We start from the raw sequence: 19,386 nt of genomic DNA on the forward strand, positions 1-19,386 counted from the left end.
TTGATCTAGGAAGTTTCCGAACCTTGCTAAGGAGTTTTGTGTGGGTTCTGGGACACACATTTAATACTTACCAGTCTACAATACTGCCTCAGCTTTTAATTCTCATTTTGGTGAAACTCAAAGACAGGAGATGGGAGACAGTGACTTCTTAAGCTGGGAATGGGTATGGCCTTCCAGTTTCCTGGGATTACATCAGAGTATTTCAAATCCCCCTATAGATAATACATGCCTAACTTTTGTTTTTGAGTTTTTTGGTCTGCCTTTTTTGCCCCAAATGTTATCCCTGCCTCAGATAGCTATGATATTAAACAATCACCATTAATTGTTTCCAACAACTGTCCCAGGGAAAAAGCTGTTCATAGCAAGATAGTGACTATGAAATAAAGACATCAAGAAATAAAGACTGTGTGGAAATGATGCTTGTGGGGGAAGGCTCCAAACTGATTCTGCCTCTTCTAGTGGCTTCTATTCTACTTTTTTCAGTAAGGATGTTGATATTTAAGATTACTGTGGAGCTGGGGAGCATAAAGAAGATGGCACTTCTCTTAAATAGATGCTCCTCAACCAATTAACCTCTGATTAATTTTCAGAATTCTGAAAAAGTTGATTTTGACCATTTTTGTCAGGGTCCTTATTATTTTTATGAAGGAGTGATTTTCCAAGGTCTTTTTTTCAAAATCCTTTTGCTACTACTGATTCTTATAGTCAAATAACAGTACCTCTAATGGCCCCAAAAGTGCATGGGATAATAGAATATGTCCTTGGGGAGTACTGGAGGGAAACCCCAGAAAGTGAAGAAAGATATGGAATGAGGTGTTGGCACCTATTTATCTTAAACCATAAGAAGGTATCTTTGAAGAGCCACTTTATAAGTTTGCTCATTTCTGTTTGGCTCATTAGTTTTGGTTTCTAATGAAAATTTATTATTCAGAATTTTGGTCTTACCTCTGCTGAACTAAGCAGAAGAGATATTTTCCCATACCCCCAATTGACTAAGTGCTGTGATGATACCCTGTAGAATGTTCCAGAAGCAAGTAGGGGCAAATGTGCCATGGACACCAGGGAGGGTAGATGGGGCAAGATGAGGGAGTTAATTCCTTATTATGATGGTTTGTCCTTCATGCTGATGGGAGAGAAATAATTTATAACATTCCTAGAAATAAGCATTGATATTTATTTCCTCACAATTGATATGAACTTTTTTTCTTTTTAACATAATCTGGGGGAAAAAACCCTAAAGGGGGAGTTCTATTTTTTAGTTCAATTTTACTATTCTACTTAAAACTGAAAACTTCACTATTTTACAGTGGACAAGGAGAGGTTGTTGGGGTTTGGCAGTTTTCTATGTTCTGGTTTTTGGTGTGCTTGTAGCCAAAGAATGCCCAGATACCCTAAAAGCAAAACAAGTGTGAAATAAAGTTTATTGAGGAACAGAAAGATAGATTTACAGAACAAGAGCAAGATACAGGTTTACGAAGCAAGATATGTTTGCCATGAATGGGCGAATGAATGGGCCCTCATGTTACAGCAAAAAGGCCTCAGTCATGTATGGCCTGGGGTCCTATTTTATACTGCCTGGCTTGGGTCCACGTCATAGTTCAGAGGTCACCTTGGAACCACAGAGTCTTATTGCATAGGGGGACCTCCCATGAACCTTTCTAAAAAGCCATTGGCTGGGTAAAGAGTGCAATGTAGATTTAAGCTAATGATATGATAATTAACCTTAAGGGGTGGACAATCACTGGGGACAGGATTAAGGTGGAACAGCACCAAGATGGGTGCCTGGTAGTCCACCTTTTGTCCTTTTTCCCTAGGAGAGCTGTAATCCTAACTATCTACCTAACAAGACCACTGTAAAATTTGAAAAATCTACACATAGAAAAAGAAAAGTAGCAATATGAGACAGCATGTAAAACGTAACAATACTGTAATGTCAGAGGTCAGAAAGAGTTATTTTTTAAATGTTGATTAATCATCTTGAATGGGGTCAATCTCTGCTAGAAACTTAGGATGGAAAGTTGAAGATGTCACTAACTACGGTTAAGAAATTCAAAGTTTAGTAGGGAAGAAATATGCATAAAATAACGAATTATAATACAACATGGATGGTGTGAATAGCAGGGAAGCAACACAGAAGGTGGTGGTGGGGGGGTCTCCGCTCCTGGAAAGGAGGGACAAAGTTTCCCTCAAGGGACAAAGTCCCCTTCTTATTTGGAGGGCAGTTCTCTCCACAGGAGCTGCCCCAGCACACAGGGCAAGATTCAGTCACTTTAGAGTGTCTCTTTGCACTTATCTCTTTAAAAGGTCCCCCTGGGGCTCCACAGCATGTCCTGTTTAAGGAGGAAATTGGCATTTCAAGCCTTCAAATCAAAGTACAATACTAATTTAGTAAGATAGTGAGTAAAATATTCACCACCTTACCTGCCCTACTTCTGGGCAGTCCTAGCCACATCCGGACCAAAAATGTTTAGGTGACTGGCTAACAGCATCCTTTTGAGAGAGAGGGAGGAAGCTTCTCACCTCTAAAAGAAGATGGACAAAGGAGCACGGCCCTTTTATGTTCCTTCTCTAGACCAGCCATCAGAGTTTTCCAAAATAAAAACATTAGCACATTTGGGAACATGAATATTATAGTAATTATTTCTTTATTTTGACCCCGTCTTGACATGTGTTTTTCCTTTGGCCTTCAGAAAATATCTTGAAAATGATGTGAGCATAATGTGTTTTCTCACTATTGAGTCATAAAATTATTTCTTTCATTTTAACATCTTTGTCATGTAGGCAAACTGCAGGAACCGGCACAGTGCCAACTACGTAGGCCTCTGCAAAGTTCGCCTTTTACTCTTGAACCCAATTATCTTGAGATATTAAAATGTTTTTCATACAGTCTTTATCACTCTGCGATGCTCCCACTCTCTCCTTTGTCTAGTGTGAAGATGTAGTAGGAATGGTAAATTTGCCTGTGCGGCAAGGTACCTGCTCACCCCCAAAGTATTCAAAGGGTGAATGGAGGTCCAGTTTGCAGCCAAGGGGCTCCTTTTCAGGGGATGGAGACAATTTTAGTAAAGTGCTTACCATTTTCTTCTATCATTACAGAGTTCGTTAAGAATATCTCTTTCTTCCAGGTACAGAAAAAGGCAGGAGAGAGTATGAGGCTAGCAGCTTCTATTTTCTATTCCACTCTCCACTCTCCGTAGAGAGCTTATGGTTACAACCTGAGGAATAAGGATTGTGTTGGAAGGGGCATGACATTCCCAGGTGAGTAACTGGGTGAAAATAAACTGTTGGAACTTTAAAATATTTTTAGCTTTAAGGGTATGTTATTATGGGAGTCACTAAACAGGCAGTTGTAGGCCTTTGTTTCTGTGATCATAGTTTAGCCTTTTTCCTTATCTCCACTTTTTTTAATAAAATGTAAACAACCAAAATGCCCCAGGGAAGACCCCTGCCCTCTTCCTGTTGATCTTCATTGTAGATTAACTTCCTTTTTACCTCTCTCACTCTAAGACTTCACTGCTGTCACATCCTCTTAAGATGGAATGTTAAATATACTTTTTTTTTAATTGGAAAGGATATGAACACAAGCCATATGGAAAAGAAAGCAAACTGTAAGTATTTAGGATGTTGTAACTCAAATCAGCCTTGTATAGAAAATGTTATAATCTTACTAAACTTCTTTGTTTTCTGCCTATATAAGAAAGAGCTTAACTTTTAACTACAGAGCACGAACCCTACTTCTTGGGAGTCTGTTTCTCCTGAATGGCCATTGCTGGCTTTTCACTTGAGTAGACTTTTCAAACCCAGATTCTGACCATTTTTTATTATTCCAGCTTGACACTGGGGAAGAACGGCAGCTGGGAAGTCAAACTCAGCAGGAATACAAAGGGACAGGGAAACCGTAAAGCAAAGGCACAGACGCTAAGCAGGAGAGAGATGGCAAGTCTTTGGCTAACGGGGGCACTGCTTCTATTTCCAAGTCTGTTGTATTTAATGATTTAAACACCCCATGGCCCCTAACAATCAGCTAATGCCTATGAGGAAAGGTCGGCCTCCCTACCTTGCTTCTGATCCATTCTCCATCAACAGAGAACCTGGCATTTCCTTCCTACTTCCCAAATTCTTTAGCTTCAAGAAAAACGGTAACAGTTCCTGTACTTCTATTATAAGAGTGTATGGTTTTTTTCTCCCCAGGCTACAGAAAAATGGCTCTAGCTAAGGTCCACAAAATGCATTTATTAGGAAATTTCAGAAAACTGACAGATCCAAAAGGGGAGCTGGAGAACTGGGCTCTAAAAATGATAGAAACCAGGAAAACTTCAAATGTCTTGGTGGCATGAATTAAGCAACAATATCTTTAGAGTTGCATCATGGGAATGAATGTGTTTCAACGGCTGTTGTTTTGTTTAGTTTCTCCATTTTTGCATCACCCCACTCAGAGTTAGGAGTTCCAGGAGAGAGGGTGTGGGTGGCTTCAGTTGAATGATGATGCTATCCCTGCCTAGGGAAGGCAAGTGACATTCTCAGATCACCCCATCAAGACCACACACATGGGAAGAGGTCACCTCCTAATAGAAATTATTACTACAAGAAAAAGAAACAGAAGCTGGCAGTTAAAATGCCCACCTTTGACAGTAATAGAAACATTCTCTTGAGTCTGTTGACTTAAAGTAGAATTTAAAAGTAGGAGAAATCTTTTGGTGGTGTCAAGCTTATGTGAAGGTAACGGACAGTCAAGAATACAGTACTGAAAACCAGCAGACTTAATGAAAGGTAAAAAATTAATTTTAGGTTAAGTGCCTAGTCTGGAAACTCAAGGCAAGGGGTCAGGTCAACCAGTGAAGGCACAACTGCAGAGGAAAGAGCTGAGAAAATGGATTGGCACGCAAGACACTGATAAACTCACGTCCATGGCCAACTCTGGGGCCCTAGTGAACAGAAAATGGCATAACCTATGAGAAGTGAGAATTCGAATGGAGGAGAGAGTTTGAGTTGGAGGTAAAAGCAAATAACATTGTTTGGTGTCCTCTATGTATATAAATAAATAAATAAATGAGAGAGAAAAGCTAACTCTTCCTTACAGAAGTGTTCCAATTAATAAAAATAGAAGGATGATGGAAATAGGAAAAAAAATCATCATTTGTCAAATATCAAATCGTCAAATGTCAAATCATTGTTACAGGGAAGAATTATCTTGGATGCTAAAATTAGACAGCAAAAGTATGATGATGAATGGGATATTTGTAGAGTCTCAAATTATCTTCCCACGAGGTACCTACTAATTATAAGGAGAACACTAACTTTATCATGGGGAAGCCTGGCAGATGCCACCTTCAGGTGATCAAAGTCAATGTGAGCCAGTAGTAAAACACACCAAAATCATGTACCTTCCAACATTCCGCAATGGGAATGGCAAAACATCACAATTGTGATATTCTTGCTGAGAATGGGTAACTTCTAGTCAAATTCTACAAATCAGCTGGGACTCCCAGGACCAAAGGTGCTTCTCCAGGGAGACCTTGGCAGAAAAGAAGGAAGGAAGGAAGGAAGGAAGGAAGGAAGGAAGGAAGGAAGGAAGGAAGGAAGGAAGGAAGGAAGGAAGGAAGGAAGAAAAATACTTTTAAAAACTTTTACAAAATAACTGACCAGTAGTCTTTGAAGTACCAAATTCATGAAACATAAATAAAAGCAGTCACAGATGTCACCAGACTGGAGTCTAAGGAGACATGCCACCTAAATGCAATGTGAGATACTAGGTCTGGACCCAGACCATAAAACAGACACTAGCAGGACAATTGGCCAAATGTATAGAACATCTGCAGATTAGCTAACCATAATGCATCAATATTAACTTCCTGGTTTGGATAACTGTACGCTGATGTTAAACATCAAAGGGGAGGATGAATATTACAAGTATTATTTTAATAATTTTTGTAAGTCTAAAATAATTATGAAATAAAAGGTTTTTTAAATGTTTAGATTAGAATGAAAGGAAGAGAAGGAGGAAAGAAAAGAGAGAGGGAAGAAGGGAGAGAGGGAGGGAGAAAGGAAAGTATTTTCAGTCTTATTTTCTTCCCATGTCATATTTGCTTCTGTAACCCTTTTCCTCTCCTCCTGATAAACCAAGCAAGAATATGTCGTGGCCTTGGGTTATAAGCACAGGCGTTGCATTTTGCATTGTTTTCCTTACTTGCCTCTTCCCTCCACAGCACCTACCCCTGGCCCACACCCCTGACAGTGTGTTGTTGAGTTACTGAGACTTTATTTCTGCTATAACTATTACTACTGAACAATGGTAGTAGCTTTTGAATCTTTAAGTGCAGAGGTGCTATCAGGTGGAATGATCCCTTCCAGTCTTTGAAGTAGCTCTCGAGATTCCTGCTATGGTCACCAGCTTCTTTCTGAGGCTATTGCTGCTGTTGCTACTGTTACATCAGGGTCTATTCCCAAAGTGAAGTGCAATGGCCACCACACGTGCCTCGTCGCCACTGCTGCTGCTCTGACTGACATAGCCAGCACCATTGCTGTCCAGCTCTTGGTGCTTTCACTGATCCTGCAGAGCTCCACGCACAGCTAACCCTGCTAAGAACCTTTCCTTTACACTTCAGCTTTTAACTGAAATAGCAATTAACCAAAAAAAGTTATTTTCAAATTGACATATCATAGTATTTATTAACTTTTCATTTAGCCTATGAATAGGAACTCATTTAATTTTCTAACTTAGAAGATTAGTTTTTATTCTCCTTTCATCTTATGATGAGTGGTAACTGATTTTCACCATATTATTCTTTTATGTGACCTTACTCCTATAATCTGAATTAATCCCTAGTTCTATCCTTCCCGCATATACAGAATCAATGTATATACACACAGGATATGCAAAATAGATTTCTACATATGAAGCCATGTTTGTTTTAATTGCATCCCATTATACCTAATGTACATGTGTTCCTGTGGAATAAAATTTAGCCTTCCAATGACATACACCATGGAAGATTTTGATCAACCTTATCAAAATCTTATTGTCCAAACACAATAACTTACTTTGGTTTCCCATACCTTTCCAACAAGAAAATATAGAGCAGGCTGGGTGCCATGGCTCACGCCTGTAATCCTTGCACTCTGGGAGGCCAAGGTGAGTAGATTGCCTAAGTTCAGGAGTTCAAGACCAGCCTGAGCCAGAGAAAGACCCAGTCTCTACAAAAATAGCCCAGTGTTGTGGCAGGTGCCTGTAGTCCTACCTACTTGGGAGGCTGAGACAAGAAGATTACTTGAGCCCAAGAGTTTGAGTTTGCTGTGAGCTATGATCCCATGACACTCTACTGAGGTGACAAAAACAAACAAACAAAAACAGAACCTTAATCAGTAAGCTAAGTAGTTTTCTGTATGTCAAGCACTTCTCGTCTGTTGTCCAATCACAATGTAATTGTGTATGTAATCCTTTATGAAATCTTTCCCAAATAACCACCTTCAGAGCCAGTATCAAAATATTATTGGTTATATAATGTTCCAAAGGCAAGGGGAATGATTTCTTAATGCCTAAACACAGTGAAAGCCTTCAGTTAATATGTATGATAATTTTGAACAGAATTCTTTTCTTTTCTTTTTCTTTTTTTTTTGTAGAGACAGAGTCTCACTGTACCGCCCTCGGGTAGAGTGCCGTGGCGTCACACGGCTCACAGCAACCTCTAACTCTTGGGCTTACGCGATTCTCTTGCCTCAGCCTCCGGAGCAGCTGGGACTACAGGCGCCCGCCACAACGCCCGGCTATTTTTTGGTTGCAGTTTGGCCGGGGCTGAGGTTTGAACCCGCCACCCTCGGTATATGGGGCCGGCGCCCTACTCACTGAGCCACAGGCGCCGCCCCCTGAACAGAATTATTTTTAACTATGTTTTAAATTATTTTAAAGAAACTTTGGTGGATTCGGTGTTTCTCAGTAATAGAAAAGCACACTCCAAGGTGGGGGGGAGCAGAGGTTAGAGACAACGAAAACTAATTCATAGTTTTCAGGACTTGAAAACTAATTCCCATCACTTACTGGCCTTTTGGCTAAAATCAACAGTCAAAACTAATCCCCAAGGTAATAAAATCCTTCCTTAATGCAAATGTAATCTTTTTGTGTTATGATCTTTCCATAAGTACAAAGCCACCCTCAGATTACCTATAAATTTTCAGTCCCCAACCCCTAAGCCACAGACCACTCCTAGTCCATGGCCTGTTAGGAACCAGGCCACACAGCAGGAGGTGAGAAGTGGGTGAGCAAGCAAAGTTTCAACTGTATTTACAGCCGCTCCCCATTGCTGACGTCACTGCCTGAGCTCTGTCTCCTGTCATATCAGCTGCGGCATTAGATTCTCATAGGAGCGTGATCCCTACTGTAAACTGCACATCTGAGGGATCTAGGCTGCCGACTCCTTACGAGAATCCAATGCCTGATGTTCTGAGGTGGAACTGAGGCAGTGATGTAAGAAAATAAGCTCAGGGCTCCTGCTCATTCCCCATTCTGGAGAGTTATACAACCATTATTATACATTACAATGTAGTAATAATAGAAATAAAGTGCACAAGAAATGTAATAAGCTTGAATCATCTCGAAACCATTCCCTCACTCTGGTCCATGGGAAAATTGTCTTCCATGAAAGAGGTCCCTGGTGCCAAAAATGTTGGGGACCACTGTTATAAAGGATGCACAAGCAAGTGGGATTAAAAACAGCTGCTGAGCCAGGCTTCCAAGCGACCAGAATAACTCTCAGAATCCTTCCACAATAACAAAGTTGGGCATCGTGGAGAAAAGAAATGTCATTCCATTCATAACGTGGCCATCAGTTTACCCCAGCAGCAGGCTTCCTTTATGCATGACTCAGCATGGCTATTCAGCTACTCTCTCCTGCCGCTTTCTGTCTACTCTGGCTGCTTCTGATAAAATATTCTCTACTCCGCAATCTGCCACATGCTTCTTGTTTGTTCATAATAGAGAGGATACCTGGAAAAAGTAAGGTCTAAGAGAACAGAGGTCTTCTCAAGGAGACCCCCAAGGCCACACCTGTAAGGTCCTCCCTGTGGTGACTCAGCTGTTAGGAATTTGTAGAAACTTAACTTCCTGGGACCTGGAAGTCTTTGCTTGCTTCCGCTTATGTAAAAGCCCTGGGTTCTATAAAAGCTGGAGCCAGCTTCTCCAACTTGATTCAAACTAACCAATGAGGAAGGAACCTGAGGGCTGGAACTTTTTGACTGGGGATAAAAAGGAGAAACTGAGCCAGTCAGGGAGCACAGCCATTTTGAATTCTTCTGTGCATCCCTCTGCCAGCTGAAATAAAGCCCTTTCTTTTTAAACACAATGTTTGGGCGTTCATTCCCTCCATTGGGCCTTGTCTTCCTGCAAAAATAGCATCTGCTACCTCACAATTTCTACTGGATTGTCACTTCTCCCTACTACCTTCTCTCTGTGTAAAGCTCTATTTGTGTATCAATCATATGTTTGTGTACCTTTTGGGGGGTATTTCTATTTAACGCTCCCTAAAAGAGAAGATCTTATCAGAATTGCTACTTAATTTTTGGGCCACCTCTCAGGATAGGCCCCTCATGAAGATCACTGTCTTTTCGATAAATAGTTGAGCTTTAGTTGACATTCATTCCAGACCTAGTTCAAGAATGCCAGTATTTCTGGTTCAAATGCAACAAACCTTAGAAATTCCTAAGAAGAAGGCAGTGGGCATGGCAAATTCTCTATGGAAGTCCAAAAAGGTCTATAAGTTCATCAGAGGGTTTATCCCGATGACTTTTATTAGATTTTTCACCTCCTTAAATCCATAAAACTTTCACACATAAAAGCAGGTTCTATTCTTGGGATTATCAGTGGGATAGGAGACTACCACATAGGATCTGAATCACCATCAATCATTGCTAAACAAAGCAAATGTAACTGGTGAGAGAGACACATGGAGTGTTCCCTGCTGCTCTCATCAGCATTGTGTGCTAACCAGCTCAGCTACCCAGCGCACTGGTTGTAACACATAAACATACCCTCACACCCAAACACGGCCATCACTAGCAAACTGCATCTGTGATGAACGAGATTCCATCAACCTTCTGGCCTTTAAGGCTCCAGATAACATTTCTGCTATTGATAGCATCAATTTATAATTTAATTTCTGGTCCTAACTCTTAAGAGATAAGACTGTTTGCAGAAGTAAAATCTAATCCAGTTGAGAGTATAGGACAGAGTTCCATAAATTCCGATGACCACAAGATAGGCTGATCTCCTTAACATTCTGCTAGAATATAGTTTATGAATCTGAATTTCAAAAGTTAGTAACCATGAAAATAGTATTGCCCAAATTTAATATTTGCTATTACATTTACCCAGATGCATGAACTCATTGATCAGCTTAAATATGCTCTTTGAGAAAGAAGAAAAAGAAAGAAAGAAAGAAAATCCATTTGCAAGCATTGCAAAAGTGCAAGCAAAACATGGCTCTCCCTGAGGGTATTCAGTAAAATCTGATCCCATATCTGTATTAGTTGATTGCTTGCTATTTATTTAAGAAAGCAACACGTGTGTTGTGAAGGTTGCAAACAATACAGAATGCTCAGCAGAGGTCATCGTTCATAGTCCCATATATGGCTTCTTTTCTGACGGTCTGCTTTCTGTACCTTTATTTAAGAAGATGTGCAGCTGTAAGCACTACCACCTTCAGCTCTCCTTGACTGCGGACGCCTCTGCTGCTCCCTGATTGATGTAGGCGTAGACGAAGTTATCAGGCAGCTCCTGACCCATCTGAGGAGGATAATTTTATTGCATGTCTGTTTAGCCTCTGTCTTGTGTTCCCTTGAAGGCATCAATTCTCTCAGGTGAGGAACACAAATAAAATTTAAGAAATTCTCCCTGAGGCTAAGAGGTTAGGAATCATGCCAAGATACCTCTGAATGAAATCACTCTCCGCATAATCTCCCCGGCTTTGGCCATCTCGCACAACTGTGTGCTGCTCTTCCGTTAGAGGAGAATTAAAGGCGATGTAGGATCACCTGAGGGTTTGATTGCCAGTTGATTTCATCTCTGGTCTAGTTTCTGTCTCATTGGCTAATCCTAAAATGATCTCTCACTCTCCTCTTTTTTGACCGTTTTTACACATGTGCGTGCAAGAGCTGCGTAGGCATCCGCAAACAATAGGCTTTCCCTCTGCACCACACCCTCCTCCTCTCCTAACAAAGAACTTTTGAGAAATTGCCTTTCTCTCCTTAGTGCAGTGCAAAATTATTAAGTAAAAATTATAGGGTAGTTTAGCCAACTTCTCCACTATACTGTAAATTCTTCAAAGCTGTTATCCTAGGTGGCTGCCTGCATGCTTCTGACTATTCCAAGCTTCTTCCTCCAAAGTATAAATAGTAATGAATCAGTTCATCAAAATGGTCATAGCTGTGGAATTTAGCCCTTGGCATTCAGCCTCCCTTCTCCCTCTTCAGGCCAAGTTTCAACTATATTAATCCTAATACATTGTATTATGAAATAATGCAAATGGACATTCCTTCTAAAATAGATTTTCTTCTTGTCTGAAAAACTGGGCAAGGATAAAAAAGACAAATTATTCACCCTTTTAATGTAAATCACGACTGTGAAAAAAATAGTCATTATTAATTTTTTAAAAAGAAGAGTGGGAAATAAGAACAAAAATTTGCTAATGCCAAGTTTTGACTATCTTTTTAAAATGCAGATTGATTTTTGCCAGATTGCCAAACATTTTATGGACTATCATTGTACTGACATCCATGAAAACTGGCATCGAGTCCTGGTTTTACCCCTACCTCATTGTAAGAGCTTGAACAATTTATTCCCTCTCTTTTTCTTTTTTGTTTGTTTGGTTTTGGGTTTGTTTTTTTTTTTGGGGGGGGGGTGTTTTTTTGAAACAGAGCCATGTCCCTGCTAGAGTACTGTGGTACAATCATAGCACCATAGCCTCAAACTCCTGGGTTCAAGTGATCCTCCAGCCTCAGCTACCCAAGTAACTGAGACTCCAGTTGCACGCTAGCACATCTGGATAAATTCTTTTTTTAGTTTTTGTAGAGACAGGGTCTTGCTATATTGTCTAGGCTGGTCTCAAACTCCTGGCCTCAAAGGAGCCTCCCACCCAGGCTTCCCAAAGTGCTAAGATTATAGGTGTGAAACACATGCCCAGCCACTACCTCTCTTTTTCTATTCCATTAAATGAGAAGATTGGATAAAGAAATCACTAAAATCCTTCCCTCCCTTTGTGTCTCCTAGACATCGGGAAAGAACATTAACTCCCTCCTCACATATTTACACATGAAAGAACTCCCAGAAGAGATCATCCCAGGCCTCTTCCTCACATCTTTCTGCTTAATAAGTTAAGAAGCCCATTCCTGTTTGGACAGCACTTGATACCAGGAAGCACACTTTCTCTCTTCCTGTACAGTTTTTTTTGAGGGCAGACCTGTGTTGGGAAAGCTTAGGGTTTTCTTGGTCAGACTATGATTGGGTTAAGTATATTTAATTCTGGGGTCAATTGTGAGCATATGTTAAGTTTACATTCTTCAGAGATCTTTATAAGTAAAAGGTGGGTAATTTGATATTCATTTGTCCAACTCCTGTGATTATCTCTCCATTGGTTCTAAACTTGAAGAGGGAGGACAAAACTAGTATATATTAAGCCTCCTGAAAAACCCTAATTAGAGGAGCAAGGGCTTTATGGAAATCACTGGAATTGAGGAGGGGAAAGAGAGAGGATAGTTGAAATATATCTGTTGAACAGGTGAATAAACTGATGAACAAATAAGTGAATGCCTATTATTTCATAACAGAATAATTTTATACAGCACTAATTTAAATTAAGCAATCTAAGGAAAACAAAGTAGGAGGCACTGTACTACCTTATTTAAATTATATTACAAAGCTATACTAATCAAACAGTATGGTAGTGGCATAAAAACAGACATTGGAGGGAAAGGAAAAGAAGAAAAAAAGAACAAGAAAAGAAAAGAAAATAGTGACTAACTTTCACATAAATTGGTTTTAATTTTGACCAAAATATATTACTTAAACATTAATTTTTAACTCAACATGTTAATATGTTGTTTAGGATCTTGTATCCTCATTTATAAGTGACATATGTTTGTAATTTCTCCCTTATAATAATATATTTTCTCCAATTCTAATATCAGGTGTACCCAGATCAAGTAGAATGATTTTGATGTATTTCTTTTTTTTCTATTGTCTATAAGATTTAGCATGATCTGTTTTTTGAAATTATCTTTTACTTTTTTTTATAAATATTAGTTGTCTATTTTTTGATTCTTAAAAAAAAATAAGAAGTTAATTGATGACTCTATACTGAATCTCAGAGTCAAAGTTTATTTGGAGTTTCTTGTATACACAGTAAATCCTAGATCATAAACTCCTATAACTATTCCTTTGGTTTTCTCGTGTCTAGGATATGGCTTATTATTTGCTTTTATTTGCTAAAATAAACAGACAGATGACTTGGAGCAACCTCTCCAACCCTCTCTTGATTGAGTGCTTACTAGATGCCCAACTGAAAGTTGTAAGCGGTGGCGCCCAGAGACCAGATGTGAGCAGAGATGTTGGGTTCACCTGGGTAGTACAAAAGTGGCATCTGCAGTCCAGGAAGGGTTAGAGGCCCCTTTTATATGGGGCCATAGGTGGTGGGCATATTCCACAGCTTGCCCCAAAAGCTAGGGTCCTTTGGCATGAACTTCTTGGGGGAAGCCCTAACTAGATCATTTGCCTTAGGAGAAGTGGAGGAGATGAAGGAAGGGTTTATATGTGGCTATGTTAGCCACCCCGCTTCCATTGATCATTCTAAACTCTGACCACTAATTGAAAAGGAATCATGACACAACACTTAGAAAAGGAAGGGAAACTAGTATGAACATCAATCATTCGTTTAATGATTAAAATCGTAAATACTCCCTTAATATTTTAATATTAGCCTGATTTTCAAATTAAATTCATAAAAAAGGAAATTCTTTTACAAATTATATGGGAGTACAAACTGACACCATCTTTTCTTGGAAGAATTTGTAAAGATTTATCAAAAGCTTCAAAAATAACTATTAATTTTTGCCTAAAAACACCACTTTTAGAATTTATCCTAAAGAAATAGTCATGTCTATGCATAAAAAATTATGGCCAAAATTTTTTTAACTTATAATAGTAGCATTGTTAGAAGCATTTTCTTTCTTTTTTTGTTTTGTTTTGTTTTGTTTTTTTGAGACAGAGTCTTACTTTGTCACCCTCCGTAGAGTGCCCGTGGTGTCAGAGCTCACAGTACCCTCCAACTCCTGGGCTTAGGCGATCCTCTTGCCTCAGCCTCCCGAGTAGCTAGGACTACAGGCACCTGCCACCGGCTATTTTCTGTTGTAGTTTGGCCAGGGCCAGTTTCCAACCCGCCATCCTCAGTATATGGGGCCAGCGCCCTACCCACTGAGCCACAGGAGCCACCCTAGAAACATTTTCAATAGCCAACAATAGGGAATTTTTTTAAATTAGTAAATCTGTATTTTGGAACACCATATCTTATAAAAGTATGGGGTAAAAACCGCAATATACACTCTAGGGCTTAATTTTTTTAATAAATATACATTTATGTAAATATATACACCAAGATATCAACATCAGCACCAACACAGGGACATTGTTAGTTTTTGCCTGTTAGGAAACAACCTTCCAAGGATGTCTTGTATTTCTGCCTACTTTGCAATCAGAGGCACTGACTAATCTTTCTTCCAGATTATCTTCCAAGAATGTTTGTATTGTGAGCAGCCTCGGAAAACAGTGTTTCCCTCTAGTTTACAGAGGAGGTTGGTTTACTATTCAGTATAATAAATGTCTCCATCCAATACAAATTTCAGGTAAGTTATTGGCCATCAGAAAAGATCAGTTTCCCCAGGCTCAATGTTCCTCTCCTGTAACACAACTCAATGTGTGTATAGGAGCCACTGAGCCCTGTTTGTGTCATCCTGTGGAAACTGGGACTCAGGAACTGCCTCAAAATATGCAGATACTCTACTGCCATAATAAACCATTCTTTATCTCTGATATAAGTCTTGTGTCTTCTAGCAGTATTTATAAAACTGCAGCAGGTTAACTTTTCTTGACAATGTGTATTTCTTTTAATTTGTATACATTTATAATTTACTATAATAAATATGAATAACCCTTATAACCGGGTGTTTAACACTATTTTTTAAAAGAATCTGAAATCTAGGTGCAATGTCACCGTAATATGCCAACAAAATTATCTAAGAATGCTGGTTTCTCATGGCAGAATGGCTGGCAATGAGGCAGCCATAGACATTTTGCCTATTGGCAAATTTGGTTCTTCCTCTATTTTCATATGCCAAAAGGTTTGTAGGATTCTGCTTTCAACAAGAGCCTGTTGAAGTCTGACAAAATCCACTGACTATTACTCTTTATGAGGTCCAGTGGGCAAAGAACTACCCCTACATCTCTTGGGAAAATGTCAGCTGCATTGTCTGACAGGGAACAGGTGTTTAGTCCTAGGATGCAGAGTCAGGAGGCTGCTGCCTTTAAATACAACTGTCAAGCGATCAATGCCCACTGGCAAATGGCACTGGAAATAGACCTTTCTTTATACAACAGATGAGCCTTCATAGTTGCTGGAGGTTATAAATGTTTGTGACTATGGCTGTGTGTACATATGTTCTCTCATCAGCATCCATTGGAGCACAGGAGTAAAGTGTTTTGAAAATATCCTTGTCTGGTGGGCAGTTTCATTTCCATAATTTGAAGTAAGATAAAAAGAATGGAGTGCAATTGTCTGGAGATTTCTTTGGCATGGATCTCCACTGCACCTCAGTGCTCTGGGGTGGCAGCTGAAGACAAGAAGACTAAGGAAAAGAGGAAAGGAAGAGCCCTTCTCTCCACCTCTCAGCCAGTGTGTTATATTCTGAGGAGCAGAAAGGGGAGAGCTGAGTCCATGTCTGATTGATTTTAGGGAAGGCACACTTAAAATAATCAAATTGGGGCTTTTTTCCTTCATAAAAGAATTTTAAAGATTCTTCTGTAAGTCCAACCATAAGAAGCCCATGTAGGTAGAAATGGACATTCAACAGTTTAAAAAGTCAATCCATTATAACTGATCACAGATAAACCTAATCCAGTCTTATAACACAACATTGCCTCCCACTTCCACTTTTATGCTTACGGTACATTTCTTCGCTGGCCTTGAGTCTTAGTTCTCTTTCTCATGGCTCCTGGATGTCCACAGGTTTTTTTAAGGACACAATGCCAGAAGCTATTAGTTCTTTCCACCAATATTCAGTTATACGGTCCTCCTTAGTAACAGACCTCCAGTTTTATTCAAGGTAGCAACATGTCCAGTTAAAAGACTCAATTTCCCAGTTTTCTTTGCAGTTAGATGTGGCCCTGTGATTAATTTCTCATCAATAAGAAGAGCTCTGTGGATTTTCTAGGACGTTTCCCTAAAAGGAAAGTTCTCCATCCCCCACTCCAGCCCCGGCAGGGCGGGCTAACTGGCTCTTTCTGTCTCCCCTTTCTTTTACTCTGGTCTTGCAGATGAAACTCCTGCAGCGATCCTGCACAGTGCAATTATCTGGCAAATGAAAGACACCCAACAAGAGCAGAAAGGGAAGGATCCCGGGTCTCTAATAATTTTATATTTTCTCCAGATTATCTCCTCTGAACGTTCTTGTGGCTATTTCCACAAAAGAATAAACCCTGAGTACATAAGTCGCAAGTCTTCCTCCCAGGTACTGACAGGCTACCCTCCAGTTATTTAGCTTTCACGAACTCTCACTGGAAATTTCTAAAATGGATTGGCAATGTTCAGGTTTGAAAAGCAATGAGAAATAGTATGAGAAATAAAAGAGAAAAAGCTAGGCCCTGAATTGGCAAAGAAGATCAGGATGTTTTCCAACAACAAAAATTAAAAGGGACTCCATGGATCTATACTATTTGAAACAAATGGATAAATGAATATAAAAATGCTTTCTTCGATGTTTCATTTCATTCTTACCCATAACAAAGAAGCATTAAAAAAATAAAAAACAACAAAACTTAAAAAATAAATTTAAAAAATTTAAAAAAGAGAAAAAAAAGAAACAATACAGTGACATGATCTAAAGTCAGACGGCTTGGATTTAAATACTAGCCCTCCCTCTTGTCCACTGTGTCCTACAGGACAATTTCCTACCCCTCTGTTTCCATTGCTTCACCTGAAAACAGAACCTTTCACAGGTTGCTGTGAAATTGCATTCTTTAGTACAGATACATGGCACTCTGACTGGCATATATTATCATCTAAAATTTACTGTTCATAGATCTTTAATAGTGTACACATTTTTATGAAATTTTGTAGCGTGACAATCTTTCTTGTATGTCTAGCAAGGCAATAGGATACTGCACTTTAGCAGGAAAGGAAAAATGACATGTTTATGTATCTCCAGAATAGAAGGTCAAAGATTAGAGATAATCAGACTACCGAGAGCAAAGAAAACATTCTTTCCACACTCTCTAAATTTCTCCCTCATCTCTCGCCAAGGGTGCCCCAAAGTATGATAAAAGGTATTCAAGTATTATAAGATGTAGAAGCCCCTAAATTTTATTTTTTTCCTCTCTACAGACCCAGAATAATAGAATCTGAGGTTCCATGGTAAATGCATTCCCACTTATATTGTGTTATATTGCTTTGATATGTGACAGACTCCGGGTTTAAATCTGTAACCTAAATTCTTGTAGATATTTTCATATTATGCAGTTTGTTTCAAAGTTTTCATTTTCTTTTAGAGAAAGTCTTACTCATTTCCAGTTTCCTGTAGTTATATATCATGCATGCCCTCAAACAATGATTCATGTGTATCATTATATTTTTGAATAGCTGCTTGTCCACAGGAAATAATATGTTCTCTCATATCTTTCAGTGCTCGTATGTCCTTGTTCTTGACCTTGTTCCTATATATCATACACAATGGGAGCATATGATAGCTTTTGAGTGTTCTTATTTATCTTCCCCTAGCTTCACTCATCTCACCTCCTCCTGCCTTTATAATGTCACATTTCTAATTGCCCTCCATTAATTTTTATCCTTTTTTATTTGGTGTTTCTTATTTATCTACATTAAGGTTTTATGTCCTCAGAATTTATTACTGGAATTCACCCACGGAAAAGAATCAACTCATCATCACCAAATGATGCTCTCTTTTATTAGTTTATAATTGAGTATTACACAGTAATTCCCCTCTGATTCTCATTCTTACAACTGAGGATAATGGCACTAATTATTTTCTCTTTCTTATTTCTTAATAAGCTAGAAAAATATTTTATGTTCTATCTCTAGGAACAGTGAGACATTTGGTGAACGAATCAAAATCATGGTTTAGTAAAATAACACACTGTAAAAATGCTTTCTACATCCTTTAGCTAATCTGCCTACCTGCAATCCATTCATAGTTTGCTTATTTCCAAACCCACCTATCAATAGTCCTGCCTTCCTGTCACTGTTGATCTTTAGTCATGACCACTGGTTCTATTGCTGATATATCCAAAGATCCCAACCCTAGTCTCTGAGTTTCAATAGATAATACTTTTGTGATGGAAAATGTTTTATCAGCCTTCAAAACCAGGATAGTCAGAATCCAATTCCTTATTGATTATTTTTCAAATAAAAAAAAAAAAAAACCAGAATCGCATTTAGAAAATAATTAGTTGGAGGAGAAATTTCAGATGAGTTCAAATAGTAGCCCTCTTCCGATATCCTTAGTGTAGGTAGACTAAAGATTTGAGCTGCTGGACCCCAAAGAAGACTTTAAAACTTTTGGTTTTGCTAGATAGCGTAGAAGAGGTCTTTAAACTATGACCCGTGGGCCACATGAGGCGATGTGATTGTATTTGTTTCCGTTTTGCTTTTTTTACTTCAAAATAAGATATGTGCAGTGTGCATAGGAATTTGTTCATAGTTTGTTTTTTTTTAAACTATAGTCCAGCCCTCCAACCGTCTGAGGGACAGTGAACTGACCCCCTATTTAAAAAGTTTGAGGACCCCTGGATAGTGTAAGGACCTCTTAGACTCCTAAGAACAAAAGTGGGTGCCTTGCCTTGGTACTGACTCAAGAAATTGCCTCACCTGGGAAGACCAGGGGGAGCCCCACCTTGGTGCAGCCCCACCCTAATCCTTGCCCAAGTAATTGCCATACCTGAGAGAAGGAAAAACCCTGCTCATCTGCAAAAAGAATCCAGGGAATGCTCCAGCTCACAGGCCAAGCAGCCCGGGCACAATAGGATTTGGAAAGTGGCCTAGAGTAACCTAAAGCTAATTATCATGTTGTTAACTGTCCATCAAAGCGGTTCCATGGTGACATTGAACCACAAGGAGG

This window comes from Nycticebus coucang, chromosome 15 (assembly GCF_027406575.1).
Source record: "Nycticebus coucang isolate mNycCou1 chromosome 15, mNycCou1.pri, whole genome shotgun sequence".
In the NCBI taxonomy this organism is placed as follows: Eukaryota; Metazoa; Chordata; class Mammalia; order Primates; family Lorisidae; genus Nycticebus; species Nycticebus coucang.